The sequence below is a fragment of the Lepisosteus platostomus genome, chromosome 23, assembly GCF_059453375.1.
Source record: "Lepisosteus platostomus isolate fLepPlt1 chromosome 23, fLepPlt1.hap1, whole genome shotgun sequence".
Lineage (NCBI taxonomy): Eukaryota > Metazoa > Chordata > Actinopteri > Semionotiformes > Lepisosteidae > Lepisosteus > Lepisosteus platostomus.
In genome coordinates, this window is record NC_142633.1 from 11,556,792 (window position 1) to 11,576,720 (window position 19,929).

The 19,929-nt window shown below is 39.2% G+C and overlaps 1 protein-coding gene across 3 annotated transcripts in view; it reads right to left on the reverse strand.

Annotated features, from left to right (window-relative positions):
- kcnab2a (potassium voltage-gated channel subfamily A regulatory beta subunit 2a) overlaps nt 1–19,929 on the reverse strand; it is a 141,069-nt gene that overhangs the window by 98,024 nt on the left and 23,116 nt on the right. Inside the window, exon 1 of one of the 3 annotated variants that reach the window (XM_088617488.1) lies at nt 17,580–17,822. The exons of the other annotated variants lie outside the window; for them this stretch is intronic. The gene's annotated coding sequence lies outside the window, so the exon portion shown is untranslated. Of the gene's footprint in view, nt 1–17,579; nt 17,823–19,929 lie in introns of those variants that run through there. 3 annotated transcript variants of the gene reach the window in all.

Here is a 19,929-nt window from a genome sequence, read left to right on the forward strand (position 1 = left end):
ACTTCCAAAGTTCAGGCTGTACAGTGTACACAGCAGTATGTGGACTGATCGTGTATAGCAATATGCAAGAATCAAACAATATCTGGCATGCATTAGACATATTTCTAGATAGCCACGTATATTCTGAATTATTCATTAGTGCCAAGTAATCTCTTCTTGCACGTACAGTATAAGCACACTCTTTCACTTGCCTATTCCTTATGTTCAAAAACGGGCTGTAACCATGCTTCTCCCTACACTACTACATATTGTATAAACATACACTCTTGACATACACTTACACAATTGCATGTGATGCAGAAAACCACAAGTACTTTCCTACACACACACAGTCACACACTGACACTCATGTACATAAGCAAATGCACATATTTCTATGTGTGACATCTAAAACTTGTGGGGCCTTCCGATTCACTGGCATTCTGTTTTATTTACTGTTTCATTCTCACTGAAATGAAACTCCACCTTGGGTAAAAACAGACCCAAAGCAATTCGATCTGCCACTTTCAGTTTAATAACAAGATGAGAAAGGCTACACATGAAAGGAAGCCATTTGGCCCACCTAGCCTGAAGATACCTATGGGTTTACATTGGTTTGGTCACAGGCAGCACGATGGCACAGTGGTTAGCACTGCTGCCTTGCAGCTCTGGGGCCCGGGGGTGCTATCTGCAGAGAGTTTGTATGTCCCCACATGTTCTTGGAGGTTTCCTCCCACAGTCCAAAGACATACTGGGAAAACTGACCCTATTGTGAGTGTGTGCGTGTTTGTGTTGGTATCTGTGTGTGCCCTGAGATGGACTGGCACCCCCTCCGGGATGTACCCTGCCTTGTGCTCTTTGCTTGCAGGGATAGGCTCCAGCTGCCCCACGACCCCGTACTGTATAAAGGATGGACAGTTTGGTCAATGTGCAGATATCCCCATATTGTGTGAACTTTTCCACAAAAACTTCGCTCCAAAAAGATGGAAATAAGTGAGCACACACACGCGCACAGCTAGTGTGTATGGTTTCCTCTGGTCACACTTGGAAAAGCAGAGCAGAGAAAACTGCACAAGTGAGCCCTTGAGGAGATTACACTGGACATGATTCATGACTTACTGAGCTCTGATTAATCCCCAATTCAGAGGCTAAGCATTAAAGCAGCCATTTCTCTCTCCTTCGAGGCTTGGAAGATTATTTAAGAATCCTGCAGCAAGTAAGAAGCATTCAACAAAAAATAATTTAAAAAGCAGTCACAAAAGATCACAAGGCTATGTGAACTTGTGTATGAGGCTGTCAGCAAACAGGATATTAACTTTCACAGTCATAAAACAATTTACAGTACAATTAGGCTATACTATCTATATTGAAACTTCATGTAGATTTGCTTTTAAAAATCGTTACAACGCAACCTTATTTCTTGCATTGTACAGTTTTTCATTTAACGTCAAAATAGAATCAAAGGTTGCTATCCTAGGTTTGAGACTGGGAAGAAACAGATATTTGCAGTTGGACTCGGGACAAGTATTATCTCCACTAAAATTCTGTCCACATGCAAAATTGATCAGGTCTTGGGGAGTGAGACTGTTCCATACCTTTGTATGCAGTGCGAACTATACTTGTCCCCAGTTTAGGGAAGGATCAGGGAAGATACCCACTTTTTGCTTTCAGGTCATGCTACCGCTACTATGCTACTATGACAAGTCTGAGGAGTTAGGAACTGAGACTGCCAATATTCATAAAGCAGAAAGCCACCTGGAAATGGCAATCTTCCGCTGGAGCCAGACACTGCTTCCCTTGGGAAGATCCAGTTTCACCCTACTCTCCTGTTCCACTAGTTCGGAGAACAGTACACCAGACGTGTCTGTTCCAAATCGTTCATCCAATTTACTGTCCATATATACTGCTGTAAAACCTTTAATAAAAACTTTGTTTTTAAAGGTCAACGTTTTGTGTTTAATGAGATGAACACTTTTCTGTATTGTCACTTGATGACTCCATAAATCTTACAGTAGCATCTGGAGTGACAAACTGATATGCAGTACACCATCCATGTATTCATCAGCATGAATAATGATAAACAAATCTCAATATTCAGACAACAATGGAGCAAGTAAGAACTGCATTATAATTCGAATTGTTTGCAGGACAAAGATTCAATGAACTTCATGATGACAAACCAAACGTGTTAGCATCTCAGGCACGATCAGTAAGACACTTGGCAGTTAATGGCTTGTCATCAGGGAACAGGATTTTGCAGAAACAACAAGCAGAGTGCATTCTGCCAATGACTGTGAGATAAAGTTGTATGTTCTGCAGTGTTACCTTGAAGGCTGGAGTCTGTCTCAGGGAGCCGTGCTTGCGCCCTGATAGCAGAATGTACTCAATAACACTACAGGGTCTTGTTAGCCAGAGCTAGTTCACTTTACAACACACATAGTTCCTGTCACTTTGGTATAGTGCATCTCTCTGACAAACCTCTAATATTCTGCTCATAGGCTCATTATATTACAGGACACTTAAAAAAACCCTGTACAAAAAATCATACCATTCCAGTCAGCAGATGGTAATGCTGTATCCCAGCCCATTAACTTCACAATTATCAGAGGGAAAAGAAAACACAATGGCTTCAACCACCGCCTTCCAAATTTAATCACTCTTTCAGTCACGCATTTCATTTGCGTTTGTCTATCAGTTGTAAAATCAGCTCATTAAAGAAACAGCAAACCTTGTTAAGTATAAATGCAGAAAACAAGCACTAGCAAATACTTTATAAGAGTGGTCACTTTAAAGACTTTTTAAAGAAAAAATAATCTCAGAGATACTGTATACTGTTTTGTATGTATGAGTTTTCAGAATTTACTGACACAAGCACAGGCTGTCTGGCTCCAGCACACGCTTAATGATACTAGCACAGGTTTCCAAACAAAGGCTCAAGAGAAAGTGAAAATCATGCAAAGCCTTAGTCAGACTCATTTGTAATACTATAATATATATACAGTTTCGGTCTCCACAGTACCAGAAGGTATCGCTGCTCTAGAGGCAGTACAAAGGAGATAAACTGGACTCATGCCTGGCCTGAATGGAATGGCACACTCAGACAGATTAAAGGAACTGAATCTTTTTAGCCTGGAACAGAGAAGATTACAGAGGGGCTTGATTCAAATTCCTGAAGGGCACTGACCAAGGAATATGTCAACTTGTTCAAGATCAGCAACAAAACAAGGACTCAGGGACACTAGAATTTAAGCTTTAGAGAGTTCATAAGTGAAAACAGTAGGCACTTTTTTACACTGTGAATGAAGCACTAAAGCACATTTCACAGGATTCTTTAAGAAGCAGCGTATCAAAATTCTTAAGTCAATCATTGAATTGGAAAATATAAACCGTTTTGGTTCTATTAAAAAAAATACCAGTTAAAATTAAACAAGGTATCATAATAAGAAATTGGACTTTCTGTAATTTCAAGTTCACAAACCTTTTCTCTGCAATGTAAGTGAAGGTTATTCACAGGTCTCTTGGGTTAGGTAAATCCAGATGAGTTTATAATTTCTATTTCAATTCATTTCAATTTAAATTTCAATTTAACTGACAACAAAACTGTCAATCTTTTCAGAATATATTTAATAGTTCTAATACTAAGAAAAATGTCTTCAATGTCTTTGACAGCATTTTTAAAGGAGAAATGTGAAATCAGTACTGTTTGATTTACATGGCAGTCCAATGTAAATTTGAATTTCCAAGCATCTGTCCAATTTCTACTCGCTTCTTTCAGTTCAGGGTCATGTTAGAGTCAAAGCCTACCCCGGCAAGTACAAGGCAGGAGATTCCCTGGATGGGACTCCAGTCTATCACAGCACAGGCGCGCAGGCGCACAGACGCACACCTAGGGACAATTTTCCCAGAAGCCAATTAACCTACCAGTTTGTCTTTGGAGTGTGGGAGGTAACTGGAGCACCAGAGGAAACCTATGAGAACACGGGGAGAACATACACACTCCATGAGACAGCAGCCCAGGTCTAGAATTAAACCCAGGACTCCAGCAATGCTAATCACCCCACTACCATGCCACCCAAATTGGAGTTTCATTGAAGTCAAATACTGATACTCTGTAAAACAAGGCACAGACCTTTTTGAACAACAACCCGTTCATCCTTCGAAATAATAAAATACCAAAAGTTTTTAATGTGTGTTAGGGGCTTCAGTGCTAATCTAGGCTTAATTCACATTGTGATGGATGTCAAGCATCCCATTGTACAAAGATGAATGAAAAATCTATTTACAGAAGGGTCACTGTACCAATTATTGGTGTCCCCTCTCAGCCAACCTGCATTGAAGAAATCAACTTAGGCACTGCAGATCTGTGAGTAGCACACATGGAATCCATCTCCCATCAATGAAAATCTATCTGCCCACATTGTAAAAGCACAAGGAAGTTCTCAGGATCTAGGAATTTCAGGTAGACTACATACCAACTAAACAGTTTTTCTTGCACCTTAAAGTCTGTCTTTCAGCAAATAAGGAACCGATTTTAAAAAATTCCTTCAATTAAGGCGTTTGGTAAAAACCAGTAGTTCCCAGAGTTTTCAAGCCTGCAAAAAGGAGGTCACAGAAACCCCTGTAATTTAGCTTTTTATAGCACAAGGCCTAAGCAGAATTCTGTCTCCTTCCTGTGCTTGGTTCGTACTCTGCCAGTTGGCCGAGTAGTTTTCTCGTTACGGCAGGGACAGCCAACCTGGGAACAGCTGGAAACTGTGGATCACATTCTCATGGGCCGCAAAGACAGAGTTCTCCTCCACCCTGCAGCATTTTTCCCCAATTCAAAGCAAAACGTTAAAAACAAAATGAAGGTAAGAAGTAATCTAAGTATTTGAATTAGATTCAAATCTTTTATGGTATACAGGATGCCTACAGTTATAAGGCTTACATGCTTATAATATGTCTATATGAACATGCACTGTACAGTTCAGTTCTGACAGTTTTACCCTTTTGCTTTGTATTTACTCTTCTTTGAAATATCTATTCAACAAACTAAAGATTTTCTCTTGACATGATGACACTAGTCATTCATATAACGGAAACTGCAGCACAAACACCAAACCTCTCTGCAGCACTTTCGGAATCGCACATTGCTACCACCTCCACTTCAGTTACTGCCATTAAATATTAACCACCATGAAACCGGATCAGACAGCAAACTTACAAAGTCACATTGATTTATTCGCTTAAAGAACACAGGAGAGAGTAACAGATAGCATCTGTAATTGGCAAATAACAAATTGGTTTCTAAGAAAGGTGTGGTTTACCTCTACTTCGCCAAAGCTAAGTGCCTTGTCTAGCTGAATAGCAGCACTGAGCGAAGTGTATAGTACAGATCAGAGCAAACAAACACTGGTAATCCCAAGATGAGAACTTGTCAAGACCTCTGTGACACAGGAAACAAGACAGAGATCTATGAAATCGCACAAGGTACTGAAGGTTATGTGAAGCGGTTTCAGAATTAAGACATCACTGAAAAGGGCATGAGAACTGTATCCATTCTGATGTTTGTGCATTTGCTATGCACAGAACTCTGTAAGGAAACACCCGTTTTCTAAAAATATATTATTTCAACCTAATTTTGTAATTGCCCAAAATACACGAGCACAAAGGAATTTAACACCTTTTAAAACTAACACAAATTTTCAGAAACAAGTCACTTTTTTTCAAGGGCGAAAAGGGATGTGGAGTTTTCAGTTCAGAATTCATTTGCATAAAAAATAAGTAGTTAATTAATTAACACTTATCACTTTAAATTGGGAAGCTCCCTTACCACCAGTCAGATCAAGAAAGCCATTAGAGGTGCGAAAATCAGCTTCAATTAAAAAAACTTTTAAAAGATGAGCATTTTACTACAGTATTTTTTGGTGGCAAATATCTAAAAAAAGGCAGAAAAGACACATCCTTGAAAGAACAATAACAGTACCTAAATCCACACTGTAAAACTGCATAATTACATAAATTCTTATTCATCAATGTATTTATCCACTTTTCCACTAGCCTGGTCCAGATTTAGAGTTGATAAAGCCAATAGCTAATTGTATATTTATTATAGGACACCAATTCAGATGTTTCAGTTAAAACAAATGTCTGTGCAGAGCAGGCAAGAAATGCCAAAATACCATTACAACAATAACTGCACAAATAAAAATTTAAGATATTTTAATCATTTGTTTTCTATCATAAATGAACTTTGAAACAACTCAAACTCTATTCCCTCTAGATTTTCTTTACCACTATGAAATGTAATCGCTGTGTTGCTGAACGTTAACTTTGATGGCATCTCCCCCTAGACTGAAAAAAATCATTCTTACAGATGTTACGTACTGCTTACTTAACTCAACATGAAGAATTGGTAAAGAAAGCTGGAGATAAATCCTGCAAACACTACTCTGTATATGAGACACTCCACACTGTCCTGGGGGAGAGGAGGTGCTACATTCATTGCTCAGCACACTTCAACATGCATTCTGCTCACACAGGAAAAAAAATAGAAGCAAAGAAACAGACCACAGCTTTGGCCAACTAAGAAGCAAGGAGGCTACTGGGTCATTTACCACTGTGGCAGCTAGCCCCCAGCTACTGTGGGTAAACCACCCTTCAGAGGCCACATGTGGAATGATTAAACAGTTAGCTCACTGTCAACATGAACATACAGTACAGCTACACAGTGGGGGGCTATCATGGTAAAAAGGATGACTCTCGGCACAACAGGAATATGGAAAATGTTTGGATCTATTTATTGCAACAGTTTCAAAGATTGCTCAACTGGCTTTCGGCTTCCAGGTTTCACATGGAGACATTGCAACCTAGTAGAACTGTCTTCAAACTTAAACATTTTACAATGTGTTGAAGCCACTGCAGTTGACAGCTACAAAATGTAGCTTATATACTGTACAGGTAAGGTGACATTTCTCAGGGGATGAGGGACATATTCAGCAATTTTCCAGCTTCTCTGGACTTGGTATTCTGATGTACTCATGTTTTAAGACCTAAGAACGTGTTCCTGCAATTAGGCTTTTTACAGTACTCCTTTTTTGTTTCTCAGAGGAGCCAGTCATTTGTACAATATTCCAATTGAACCCTCCAACTGCTATACCTTCTTGAAACTCTTCAGGAGCCCAAGACCACACTCCAAGGGGTTCACTGGACACAGATGAATCGGGCTTGCCAAAGTTCAGCATTACAGAACATTGGCTCTTCCAGGCACTGTGCCTGACCTAGCTGCTTAACCTCCTACAGTATGTCTTTCCAAGTACACTTTGGGGCAAAAAACAGAAAATACCAGAAAGTGATGAAATGATCTATCGAAAAAAAAGATAGTAAAACCGGTACCTTTTAGCAAACATCTCCACATTCATCTCTTCTTGCAGAACATTTGTGAGCTACTTATAAATCAGCAAAATACAGAATATTATTTTAAAAACAGTATATCCTCATGAGACACTCATACACTTCATAACAGAAACTAGTTCTTCCAAATTGTGTCACTACACAGGATTGTCGCAGACTCCTGAAGCATTTTCAACTCATTAATCAGGCATAGAGACACACAGAAGATGGTTCTGACAAAGTCCGACAGTGGGAAGAATAGGGAATTAGCTAGTTAAGAAGCATACATTCAGTCATGTACATGGAAACAATCTTCATCACATAAAAGGCTGATAAAGTCAGTGTGTTTTACTCAGGCTGGCACACCCTCTGTGATATGAGTCAAAAGATCAATTCACATCTAGTTAACCGCAATGTGGCAACCACATCCTAAAAGCACAGTACCTCATCGGATCTAACCTTCTTCCATACCACTGAGATAATTAAAAGGCGGGCACCAACAGACTTTTCTTCCTCTTTTAAATTTCGAACTATCCATTTCCTTTCACATTAGCCTGCAGCACAATTTCTTTGCACCAGTGGAATCTGCCTTGTCTTTTCTATCAGTCAGCCCTGGCTTCCCTGCAGCCTGAACGAGAAGGACAAGCATGTGGCCGAGCTTTTATCTGCCACGGAGCTGAACTGAAAGCCTCAACATGTATCCAGTCTCTGCCTCCCCATCTCTCTTCAGCGGCAATTCAAATGCCATGAGACAGCAGAAAAGAGAGAAGCCGAGGTCATAAATCAGCTCTCCTTTCTCCCATATTGCAACAGACAGGGAGCAGCTCCTATTGGAGAGCTCCATCATGCAGCAGCTCTGTGATTGGTCAGAGCCCAGCTGCAGAGCATGGAGCTACACTTTACTCGGCAGTTAAGTCAGCCTTTATCTCCCTCCCTTCTGTCTCCCTCCCTGTTACCTGTCACTTCCCAGCCTCAGACTTACAGCCTCCTCTTGCAAAGCGTACTAAGTCAGTCCATTTTTGTTTTTATTTCAAAAATGGTTTCAAAAGTGCTGTTTTTCTCCATTTGATGTATCTCCATGATGTATTACCTACACTGCGTGTATAAATGTGTATATACAGACATACACTCAGTTCGTGTGGGAATGAAACCTCAAGTGGCAAATGCTTATTAATAACCAAAGCACACAGAGTGTGGGACCTGCTCCCTGAACAAAAACTACATGTACTAACCTAGAATGTAGACCTACTGTAGATCAGTGCATGAATTAAAAATACTATGTGCATAACATTTTCTTCACAAAGAACATTTAAAATAGTTAGGACAGGTCTCAGGACATATCAGTCCAAGCCATCTACCACATCGATTATGATAAAACCTGTGTCTTGCACCACATATCACAGCTGTGAGAGTGACACAGAAGGGACAGATGTCTCTCACAATGGGAAACACTCTTCAAAGCCTAAAGTCACAATCCCCTGAGACCTTACCTTTTATAGGATAACTCTGATCTAGAACAGCTACAACTGGTGTTTATGGAATTTGCACCAAGAATCTAAACCTTTGTAGGGCTGTGCTATAATACTGCACAGTAAGAGATGGAGTCTTTTAGGTGAGCTGTGTAGCAAAGATGGGGATCCATCCATCCATTTTATAACCATAGATTCAATTAAGGGTTGTGTGGGAGCTACAGCCTATCCTGGCTAAAAGCCACAAGGCAAGGTCCACCCTGGACCATTGCATACCACAACCTAGAGATATTCCACAAAATTACAAGTTAATTAAAAGACATCTATAAGTGGTATAATCAAATCTGGCTAGTCAAATACGGTTTTCCTAATACATCCTGTTTATTTCCTAAGGAACTCTGAGACCCCTCTTCATGGCTTTTATCACTTACATTCGACATCAGGACCTTCAAAGCTAGGTTTGAAACTGTGAACAGGCTTGCAGATGGAAATTCCTCACAAAAACATCTTTCTCCAGTGCATCCATGTCTCAGAAAAATAACTTGGCTGGAGCACTGGCAAACCAGTGATCATCTCTCTCCTGCACAAAAGACAGCGCGATGTGATGGATATTTCTTAAATGAGATAAAAAGAGATATTCATTCGTTCAGAATAATAAATACAGTTCCTAAACAAAAGTTGTAAGAAACAAAACATAAAAGCATTTTTTCCATGAAGGCAAATTTCAGTGAAGCATATGAAGCTGAAATTTATGGGCTAACTGATTTAAGCAGAAGGCTTACTGTATGTGTGTGTTTTTATGCAATAATAGCATGTGTTATGTAAAGATACTGCTTTCATAGTTAAGTGCAGTAGGCTAAACTATATTTTTGCCAAAGGGAACAGTCTGAACAGTGCAGTATTAAGGACACCACATCCCTAAGCAAACATATGCAACTACTGCACTTTACAAAACACTATGCAGTGCCTCTGCAAGCCAGCTGTGCTTCGTCAATTATCACTTCCAGAGGTCCTGCACTGGCACATGTGTCCTGGTAAGAGCAGGGCCTGGACTATGTAACTGCTGCACTAAAGCTGTCCACTCAAAGTCTACAGAACACACAAACAACACAGGATTTTACACTATCTTGTAGAGCACTTAGGTCATCACCTAAAGAAGGATGCCCATTTCTTCACGATCAGATCAAAATACAATATTTTGAGAAAAACAGTAGTTCTGGTAACTGCATTTAAGATCTTGCTGGCTACTCAGCAGTGTACAGTACTTGGTGATTTCCAGGTTTTGGAAGTGAAGGGTTTTTAACATTGACTTGTTTCATCTCATCACAGCACCAGCAACACACTGAACTCTGCAGATCAGGGTCTCTTGAGGCCAGAATGATGAAGGCCAAGGAGAGACCAATCCCTTCTGAGTTTAACTAAATGCTGAAAAAGAATACAGCCAGAAAACAGGACTCATGTATCAGACACTGAATATCAGTCTTTCTGCTATCATGTGATGGTGAGAGATACTGTGACGGTACTGTGATGGTGAGAGATAAAGCATCAAACAACAGAGAGAAAACAACTGTACAACAAACTATATTTTGGAGATGTGGCACAAAAAAGTACCTAAAAACATTAGGAGCACAGAGACTATTTAGGAAAGCCCCTGTATCACATGCATCACTATAACCAGGTTAAAATATTCAACACAATTGATTCCACTGCTATGTTATATACAGTATATCTCCTAATAAAACACACAAATATTGTATTCCAAAGGAAACACAGTGCTATGTAAAAGCATTTTAATGACTCATATACAGCAGCACTACAGATTGCCCTATCAGACTAGAGTGAAAAATGTTCCTAGTCAGTGCTGAGATATTCAAGCCCTGTTTTTGTTGTGTCAGCTGCTATCGTCAGCTCCACAGACACATCATTTGAAGAGAGAAAAGGGAAAGCACTGCACTTCTAGAGGCACAGCGGCAGTGCTGGAAGGTGTCATTTGTAATCTTTCGCTGCCAGACAGAGGGATTGGCAAAAAGTCAGGGGAAAAAAAAACTCCTGTCCCCTAAGCTGGTCCCTCACATTTACAATATGAAAGCTTCTAGAAAGAACCTGCTTATGTTACAGACAAACACAAAGTCAACAGGCCTGGACAGAGAGAAAACAGAATCGGAGTACTGCCTTCTTCACATTTCTAATGGACATTAAACACGAGACACTCAAAGTCCTGCAGTTATTATATTTGCATCTCTGGACAATACGCTGTACAATTGTGAGCACAAAGCTGTGGAAAACTGCTAAGCCAACGTAACAGTGAGAAAGAGAACAAAACCATGAATTCTCCAGGAGAATATCCAGAGAGGTAATTCTAATCATGAAAATAATAAGCACACCAGCAAAGGAGGCATTTTTTAAAGCAGAGATTAAATAACCCTGGTTAACCCAATTTAATCTTATTTTTTTAATTGATTGGTCTAAACACTCAAAAAGTAGATAATATAAAAATCTGCCACCATGTCTGATATTTTCTTAGGAAATAATACATCAAAAAACAACAACCAGAAACTAAACATTCTTAATATGCGAGTCAGTATAAATTGCCATTCATCAGTCCAACTGAAACACTATTACTATATTGTTAATTTTTTTAATCAATTCAATGTTATTTGAATTGGATTTGAATTTGGAGCCTAACCACATACGGTACTTACTGTAAAGCTGAAACGAGACGTTTCAAACACTGCCTGCATTCACACCTTCACTGGGATACAACCACAGAACGCCAGTGGGAATAGATTCACAACAGTGAAGACTGATGTACTTAGGAACACACACAGAGAAGAAGACTTCAGCTGCTATTCCATCCAGCACTGCTGCAAACCATTGCCAACATTTGATACTACGCTGAAAGCCTACCCACAGAGCACTGGGGCTCCCCTGCGCACCACAGCTACGCATTAGAATGGGACTGAATTCATAACTCTTTAATTAACCATCACTGTCACAAGCCCATCCCCTATACCTTAAACGATGGCTGTAAAGTTCCAAAGCTGCAGTAAATTCATAACAAGGCAGACCATGAAATTCACAGGGAAGTGTGTGCCTCACTTCAGAGAAGCTACGAAATGTCCATATCAGATGAACAGTTCTTTGTCCAAGGGTATCTACTGCCAGTGTTCCTTTGTAGGCTGTTGACCTGAGCTGTTGCTGTTCTTATGCAACGCTGAAATAAACAAATACAGTCTCTAGCTTGCAACGTCCCTAACCATTAGCACAGCCTCCTGTGTTAGGCAAAGAGCAGTCTTGGGAAAACACCAGCACACTAAACAACAGAGAGGGCTTTCAAAACCACTCCTCTCAAGACGGCAATTTGCACTTTGTATTAAAATCCATCAATTACACTTCTGGACAGAGTGAAGCGTGTAAACCATTTGCTCTTTAATGCATCCCAAAGAAGGCACTGTGTTCTCTTTAATAACCTAATGCATCAGTTCATGATGAATAGCCTAACTGAACTGCTATGTTTACCTACAGGATAGAAACCTCTTAAAAAGGCGCTGGACTGCTAGGTTTTAGTACACACTAGCGCACAAACACACAATATACTGGAATCCATTAAATACATCCCAGAATTTAACTCAAGGTGCCACCTTTCCTTGGGGTGGTCTGTTGCATGACAATGTTAAGTAAAGGAGTTAGGGAGGGCTTCCACGATAATCTAGCAACCAGAGTAGAGAGACACTGAAATGGGAGAAATGCTTGGATAGTCATTCTTAACACAAACACAATTATACCATTGTGGCAGTACAAAACCAGTGTAGTATGCTACAATTAGCAAAACAGTTTGTGGCTAAGTAACAATTATTCAATAGCAGGAAACATCTGTGCATACTGGATCTGGACATACATGGATGCATGTGTATGATATACATATACCGTGAACCACTGGCTTTCCAAATACACTCTGCAACACTGCAGTGTATGATGAATTGTCTTACTGGATCCCTCAGGGTTTCCACTTTCAATATAGACATTTTGCTACATATTTCATTATTGGATTGACTGTATAACCTATCTGCAATGATGTTGTAAAGACATGGATTTCAGTGACCAGCTTACCTTTATCTTGGACTAGTATCATTCACCCAAGGTTACACTGGTTAATCTGGTATTCCAGCTAATTGGGGTCTTCTGAAATCAAAACTCACTAAAAAAAGCTAAGCCTCATTCAGCTCTGCAGTACTGTGAGGGTGCACCATGACAGCATATCTCCCTGGATTCTACAGCAATGGTGAGGAGACCGCATGGGGCTAAACAGGGTCAATTTTACACTGGGAAGCAATCTGTAAAGTAAGAAACAGACTTATATCAAAATACAATACTTATGTAAATACGAATGGCAGCCAGAGCTGGTTGTTAAAAAAATAAGTAATGCTGATTACTTAGTTTATATGATATGTAAAAGGAAAAAGGAAAAGAAGAGGATGGACATTGTGCAAACTGAAATTGTAATTGTTATCATTCATCCAACCATCCATCTATTGTCAAACCACATCTTCCAGCTCCTGCAAATAATGGGTGCAAGGCAGGATACGCCCTGGATGGGATACCAGTCCATTGCAGTCCCGACACACAAACATTCACACCAGGGCCAAATTTCAAGTTTCCCAGAAGCCAATTAACCTACCAGTATGTTTTTGGACTGGAGAAGCTGGAAACTGGAGCTCTTGGAGGAAAATTCACATAAACCCGGGGAGAACACGCAAATTCCTTACAGACAGCACCCCAGGTCCTGAATTGAACCCAGGGCCTCAGCACTGTGAGGCTGCAATGCTAAACACTGCACCACCAGCCATCCCTTGATTGCTCCCTGCAACTTATTTCAAAAGCATTATTCATTTTATGCTATGAAGGGTGAATCTGTTCTCCTTTCTGCATTCCTTATTATTTAGCTGAGAAGCAAAGTCCCAGGAAAGAGCGCACTGCAAGGACAAACCCAAACTGCCAGCAAAGTTTACAAACTTGCTCCCCTTCCCAGGTCAAGCCTCGAGAGCAGTGGCAGGTGGCAGAGGGCCACACGAGACCAGCTGGGATCACGCCTCCTGACCTGCGTGAGAACTGAAATTCATTCCACTCTGGGGTTTTTAGTGCCCTTTAATTACATTAAAAAGTTGAATGAGTTTAGCAATCTGAAAATTTCTTGGAATAAAGTTTCACACTAAAGCCGATTCTCAGTATTGTCAATTGCTCCAGATTATGTAAAGTAATCCAACCACTGCACAAGCACAAGCAAAAACTTCAGCGCTTTCTCAATCTGACTTTTTCCATAAAGCATCTTTTTAGAGGAAATTCTCCAATAGGGAAAGCCTCGAAATATTTGCTTGTATAATAAAAAACATGACAGTAAAAATACTATAATTAACATAATATGCAAGAGAAAAATGTATTTTATCCTATTAAGCATTCACAGTGATAATACACAGATACAATTCTTCTCTGACCATCTGTGTTTCATTAAGAACTAACCTAAACACAAGAGAAAACTGAATTAGATGCTTAAGGTGCTATACTCTCTCCAGGTACTAATTCAGTTGTTGGCTTCTGACCACCAAAATAAGTGAGACAATTCAGCACATTTTAATGTGCTAAAGAAACGTATCCCTCTAGGGGGAATTTCAGCTATTTAAACAATATCTCTTTAAATATAGTGAACCCTGGTCATTTTAAAAAGGAAAACGCAAATTCATGTGATTATTCCTGCTTTTGTGTTAAGTTAATGTCAGCTCTGTGTTAGCTATTCTTAACTTAACTTTGGCTAGGAAATGGACAGCAAAACAAATCTGCTTAAGGGTGTTCCCTTTGAGCTTAAGATATACCTGATGTGCATGATGTGACTCATGAACATGAGAATTCATACACTAACATTTTGTCAAACCAATTTGTCATCTTTCTTTTCTCCCAGTAACTTCAAAACAAAAATCAAAACTTATTTCAGTTCAAATCTACCATGCTAACACTCGAATGAGTAAATACATTCTTTATTTAATCATTTAAATCAGAAAACGCAGTCTCACAATGCTCAATTTAATACAGTGCAGCAGGCAGAGCACCAAGAAACAGGAGAAACCTGAAGCCAACAAGCAAATTTCACTTTTGAATCAAGTGACACTTGAAACAAGATCTTTTTCCCCTCTTATACCTGCTTTACTTAATCTGGCATCTCCATTTAGTAATAAATAAGTATAACTATTTGTTTCACAGAAGGGCAACTTGCATTTTTACATTACATTTAAGTACAAAGAACAACAGATATAATAATATGCAAGTACAATAAGAACGTTCAGCTTTGTATGCATGGCTACCTGTACTCAAACAGTATGTCTATGACACATTAACAAGAACCCCATTTACTTTAAGCTTCAGGAAGGCAGCATTGGAGAAAGCAGAGTGAACACACTCCCTCCACGATTTCACACACACTCATACTGACAACAGATTAAATCTATACACAAACATAATAAATGTGCATGTAGGCCACCTGCACAAGTAAGACCTAAGGTCTGACACTTTTAATTTCACATACACATATTTAAACAATTTGTGTAGTTTAGTAAATTATGCTTAATAAAGTAGACTTTCAATACGTGAACTGGGTGCTAACTGTGTATTGTGCCTCTCTTATAAAAAGGAAAAGGGCACAACTACTAAGTCTTCTTCAGGCTAAAATGAAACAATTCAATAAACATCCAGTAGATATTAAGAAACAATATTTAACAACTAAATCAATTGAAGAACACTTCAGATGAAGAGTGACAGCATTTACATCTGCGATTGTACATGTAGACCCATACAGAAATGTTTAAAAATCTCTTACCATGGAAATTCAAAATTTAAACAAAAAACGTTTTGCTTCAGATATGATGTTTTCCAATAAAACCGAAAAATGTGAATAACAGAAAACAACAAATTGTCAGTAGTTAATCATGCATTAATGCTTATTTTCAGTTATGTGTACAGTAACAAAACTCCTGAAAATCACCTAGTGTACAATATTACTGTATTCTGTTTAATTTATGAATAATTGTTTCCTTTTAAATCAAATAACCTGTTTACTAAACAATACATAGATACAGTATGGAACTTGTAAAACAAAAATAGATTTTTTTGAAAGTCAACAGTAAAGAGCAAATATTGTCCTAGGCATCAAATATATCACTGTGAGCATGGCTCAATGAGACAGGACTCACATGAGCTTGCACATGAGCTTGGCAATGCTAGGGTGAACCTCTGGGAAACACTCCCTTCACCTCATTCTATCAGCTGTGGAAAACATCAAACCAGCTTCAAAAACAGCTGGAACTGAATCATTAGCATTTACAAAACCCTGCAGCCACTTGAAATTCTTCCATCGTAAGTGTTGGATAAAAGAAGCAAGTGGCTCCAATATATTTTTACAAATCAGTATGTAGATCATCTAATTCCCAAGAAAATTCCTGTATTCTTAGTTCTGTCTGCTACTGTTCCTTATATCCTTAAAAGGATTAATATTACATTTAAAGTAGCAAAGACACAGTAGCTCATAAATATAAAGTAAAATAGGATACTATTAACATTAATATTTAGAATCACATTAACAATTCATACTAACCAATATACATCACTAAATAAAAATCTAGATTTTAGGAGGAATTCTAAAGGTACGTTATAAAACAAAAGTGGCAACCTTTGCCTTGCTAGATCCTGCAATTGCAAAAAGTGATTCTAATCGTTTTCTTCATTCGGAGAGCATGCATTTGAGGAAGAAAAATAACACAGAACTGCCCGTGTTTAAAAGAAACTGTGGCACTAATGAACTCAAGGGCTGTACTGCAGAAACAGACAGCTGAAACTGCGTCAACTCTCCAACTTCCAGCTTTCCCAGCAAAACTCAGAAAACTGCTCTGTGCCCTGCTGCATTAGGCAACTTACTGCACCAAAGCACTGCAACCTGCACCTACCAGCACGGCACTGGAACGCAGCCCAAAACTAATCAACCAACACCAGGCATTTCCAGAAACATAGCAAAACAATACAGTGAGAAATGATCGTAGCATGCATCCGAAACCAAAAGAGCATGACTATAAGCATTCCTGAAGCAAACAAAAAGCTTTAATTACTGAAAGATAATAGCAAATATTTTAAAACATTTTAGTACGAATTCTTAAAACAATTAAGTTGGGCATACCAATTTTTGTAAGCTACTTCTATCCTGCAACAGATGGGTGTCATAAATCATGAGCTTAATCAGAATAGGCTGTTAGAATCACAAGTCACTTGAACAAAAGGGTTAACAGCACTGTTTTTAACTACATACAGTATACACATTTATTTTATACTTTTCCTTCCATCAAAAAGCTAGATTCTAAGACTAATGGAAGACATAACTTGCATTAAACATGATGGGGTTGCGAGGAGGAAAGCAGTAACATCCCCTGTGTAATATGGTATGCACAGATGCCTCTCTATGCAGCAGGGAAAGTGCAGAGAAAACGAGTGAGAGAGAGAGAGAAGGGCACTCTTGATAAAGACCGCTGCTGCACTGCATCTGCTACTGGTATAGAGCATAAACGCTCAAATCAGCATGCATCGTTCTCTTGCTCAGCACAAGACAAGAGACTGACAGAAGACTGCAGACAGAAAATAAAAAGATAGAATGAAAGACATTTACAGAGACTTCATAAATAAATAAGAGATGAGCATGATGCACAGCCATTGTAATACAGTACCCACCTCTGTCCTCCTCCAATTTCCACTGCTGCAATCCCAGCTTTGCTTCAAAGGTGGAAACCAGGGTGGGTAAAATGAGAGTCCCTCTGGAAGGTGTGGAAAAAAAGGGCGAGAGGGAGGGGAATAAGGCAGGGTTGGTGCCCTTGCCTTGCCTCCGCTTGCTGTGTGCCTGTCAGCGTGTGTGCCTGCGTGCTTGAGTGCAAGAGCATGTGTATGTCAGTGTGCTGGTGCACAAGCAGGAATGAGTAAGTCAGAGCCAGAGAGTAGTGCAGACGACTAAAATGCAAGCCTCCACTAACACACACACACACACTCTTCTTAACCTTGCACTGTCAGCGCTAGAGTGAGCAGGCACGGGAACAGAGAGAGAGAGCCAGGGATGAACAAAGGTTTAGATGTTTTGTTAATGAAATGAGTCAAGAAAAACTGAATAACCTCCTTCTAAGCCTTGCTTGGCAGAAATTCAATTAAAACCTGGAAAGAATACATACACAGTATATTATACACGGTATATGCCACACACAAATAACTGCAGCAAAAACCTTTGACGGGATTGCAAGTCTGACGGTGTAAATTCTCAGCCCTGAGATAAGAAGAGCACAAAGTGAACAGCTTAAGGACAATCATAGGACTAAATAAAAAAAGTCACATCACACCAGGGCTCTGAAATAACACAGCATGAATAAATTAAAAAGATTTTATTTCCATAGCGTGCTGTGGGATTTTTCAGGAATCTGTTTTTTTAAAAGGAAAAAATCCTAAATTCCAAAATACAAAGCAGGACCCTGCAGTCATAAAAACACCTTGGGAATGGTACTTATATATTTTTTGAAATATCTGTTACCGAAAAGCACTATAGTTAAAAAATGAGGAAATGCTCATTATTGTGTTTTTAACGGCATTATAACCAGAAGACAAGGGCGGAATTTAATTCTAACTTAACTGCAATTACAGCATTTGGATGAATATGTAATAATGATTGGGAATTCCAAAATTAAAATCTTTATTACACTATTAATTTTTTTATACAATCCATCCATTTTGCTCCATCTACTTCAGGGTCACAGGAGAGCTGGCGCCCAATCCAGTAAGCAACAGACTCGAGGAAGGGTACACCAGTCCACTGCAGGGCACCCACAAACATGCACACAGTCACACTGGGGCCACCCTCCCAGAAGCCAATTAACCTAACAGTATATTTGTTTTTGGACTGTGGAAGGAAACTGGAGCACCCATGGGAAATGCACTCTTACACGGGAAGAACTTACAAATTCCACACAGATAGCACCCCAGATTCAAAACAGAACCCAATACTCATCATTGCTCCACTGTGCTGCCGTTAAAGGATAATACAGAATCTAATTATTGTGCTGGATAAGCACAGCAGTATTGTTCTTTGGGTAGCCTCTGCACAATAAACAAGTCATTGAAACGCTGCAAAGGGAAGAAGTCATGTATCTCAATAAAGGTCAGTTCTGCCCAAAGGTGGGCACACTTGACCTCAATATTCTGCTCAGCCCATCTGCTTGTCAGACTTTTTTCAGCCAATTAAAGCCTTTGAGTAAATCAAAAGGCCCCTTTGATTTAAAGCTGTTCTTTGAGATTTTTTAGTCAATTATGAAATCAGGTGAGCTCCCTAAGGTCACAATGACACATTTAAATAAAGATTTTTATTGCATGGTTCTCTACAGGTGACCACATAGTTCCATTATATTACTGATGTTGGCTGGCCTGTAATAAGTTTTAAAATTTCAAACTCCCCACATAATTAAAGGGGACAAGATTGATTTTTTGAAGACAGGCATAATTTCCGTTACAAAAATAACATAAGCAAATATTTTCAATTCACAATTACTAAATTTGTAATCATATTAATCCTTTTCAACTGTTGCTAGCCTTGAAGTGGAGAGCAATATTTCTATTATACCTGGAAATTTCATAAATTGGAGGTTTTACAAGTTACTTAGTACATGTCACTTTTACTGTTGTGGTTTGAAATGCACAAGAGAGGTATAGCTGAAGTTGCAGTCTGCAGTGAATTACACAGAATAATCAATAACTCATTAAAATGAATTTTGTACACTAGCATTTTGATTGAACCAAGGTCAATCTACACTAATAATAGGGCAGTAATCATGTAAAAAAACAAGCCATAGTTTAATTTTAAAACCCACTAGTTAACTTGTGAAAAAAACAAGTATACATTAAATTAAAAGGCCAAAATCAGAAACCCTGAGTGGCTCAACTAGTAAAGGTGCCTTCCCAAGTGCACGCTGAACTCTACAATCTGTTATCACTGGCTCAGCTGGGACCAGGATTCCCCAGCCTCACCTCATCTCAATTTCCAACTACC